Here is a 2,528-nt window from a genome sequence, read left to right as displayed (position 1 = left end):
ACAACGTGTAAAGTTGCTTGAATCAGCAGGAGCTGAATCGGACAATTTAGTCGTGCCAAATTTTGATCGTACATAAGGGGGTTTACTAAAATTATACGACTAAATTATGTACGATTATTTGCCCCTGTTGCTGTTGTACCATTAAAGCAACTTTTACTCGGACAAGATACTGGATTTTCAGCGTAAAATATTGTAAAAATATGTTGTATTATGTTGTAATATTAAAATAAACAATAAAATGAATTTACTCACAAATTTCGAGAGGTTATTTTTGGCAAATATACTCAGTAAATGTTACCTTACGCTATAACAGAACACAGACTACACTAATTTGTTTTTTAGGGGTATTCGAGATCGCTGACTGAAACCCATCGCAAATTTACCGTTTGCATGGTATGAACCCCTGGACCCTGGGACTATTTTGCGCCATTTCACCGCCTTCGGTAGTGTTTTCTTACATGATGCATTCACGTGCATAGTGAAGTGACTTATCACATCGTGGAGGAATTTTTAGCGGAGATTTGAAATAAAGTTTTACAAAAAAATGTGGTTCATTTTTTTGTGCGTTACGTTGTTTTTAATGCTTTTTTAATTGATCTAAAAATGAAGTTTTCACGAGTTTACAAAAACATTTTTATGTTTTCCGTTCTTTTGTGGGGGGGGGCATTATTCAATTAAAGAACTTGTGTAGTTTAACAGGTGATGTTTTTCGTTCTTTTTTGTTAAGGGGGTATTCAATTATAGAACTTGTGTAGTTTAACAGGTGCTTCTGCAGTTTAATTAACTATTTTTCCCTAAGTAACACGCCAACATTTACCAAGTAGAATACCGTTTAAAAATTCTGTTTACATTGGGGAGGGGGCATGGAGGGGCAGAGATAGTGTTGTGGCGGCCACGTTATGAAATTGATTGACACCTTCACGCTCTCCAAAACAATGTTTCTCTTAAGGCATTATTTCTTGAGACCTTCATTCTCGCTAAGAGTGTTTAGCAATTCTTCCTTGTAAGCACTTATTTCTTTATTCATTCAATGACATAAGGTCTTGCATTCTTATTCCTGGTGAACCAAGTGCAAAAGAGATCCTGACAATTGCACTTAAGGGAACAACGAGGATACTAAAAAAAGCTTTCTGTTGGTTTCAATAAGCAGGGCAATGTTGGCAGCTGGTTTGTAGCGCTGGGTATGGGGCAGCCAATCTTCAAAGGAAGAAAATTAAAAAAAAAAAAAAAGAAAAGAATATTCAACGTTCTGTAATTCTGGTAATTAAAGAAATTTGTTAAAAATAGGCAAGCAATAAAAACCAGCTATTCTCACAGAAAAGCAAAATTCAAGAGATACAAAGCCTGGCAATACAACTGCAATGATTTGCTTGGAAAACACAACCATCTAAAACCAGAGATTAACGACTCAGGCTCTATTCCTTTTCTCTAATACATGACAGCTGAACCAGCCTATCTGATATCTTCCTGCATTGTTGAGACCGTTACATAAATTTATGTAACTTGTATAGAAGATGTTTGTCTTTCTAAACAATCTTTTTCCCTTGAGGCATTCATGAATTTATTGTTGCTCATCATCCAGAACCCCATTCATGCTATGTCTCGAAAGTGCTTGATGTTTTGCCATAGTTTTCTTTATAGTTGCACAGATAGTAGGTTACAGTTTTTTTTTTTTTTACATAGGCATCACCACATTATCAAGGCCCAGAGGCCACTCAAGGATAAGGGTTAAAGAGTGTACAGTAGAAATTGGTCAATATAGTAATCATTAGTAATGAAAATTTGGTAAATTTGATAACTTATATGGAACGGCTCATCAAGAACTTATTAACTTTAGACTTGAACACAACCATATTGTAGTCAACCGGAAAGCAGGAAAACGGAAGACAATTCCACAGGCGTGCAGTTCTAAGAAAGAAGCTTTGTTCATGGAATCTACGTTTAGGTTTAGGCACAGATAAAGAGTGGGGGAAATTATTGATAGTGTTTACAGCTAGACGAGTGTTTCTTGTGAAAGTTTGGCGAGGGGGGACCATAGATTGAAGCTCAGTTGAACACTTTCCATGAAAATAATGATACATCAGAGACAAACTCGCAACATCTCTTCTGTGAGAAAGAGGTTGCAGGGAAGAGAAAAGGACATCTCCTACGAGGCTACAAAGTCTATTTTGAACTCTATCAAGGCAGGACAAGTCCTTTCTAGCAGCTCCTGCCCAGATGTGGCAACAGTATTCCATCCTTGGACGTACCTGGCTCTTATATAGATAGAGAATAGCATCAGCAGTGAGATATCTACCGGATCGATAGAAAGATCCCACCATTTTTCCAGCGGCCTTGGCAACAGATTTGATATACGTGTTCCATTTAAGATCAGGAGTAATGGTTAAGCCCAGAAGCTTGTCAAAACTTGAGGCCTCCTGAAGACGAGAGCCATTCATTTCAATTGATGACAAATGTGAATTAGAATGTTGATGATGTAAAGAGAGAAGCTTGGTTTTAGATGCATTAAAAGTAACCAGCCACTCCTT

The sequence above is a fragment of the Euprymna scolopes genome, chromosome 14 (genome assembly GCF_053919585.1).
Source record: "Euprymna scolopes isolate OS-2025 chromosome 14, ASM5391958v1, whole genome shotgun sequence".
Taxonomy (NCBI): Eukaryota; Metazoa; Mollusca; class Cephalopoda; order Sepiida; family Sepiolidae; genus Euprymna; species Euprymna scolopes.
The sequence above is the reverse complement of the archived record's forward strand: the minus strand, read 5'-3'. Positions refer to the sequence as shown.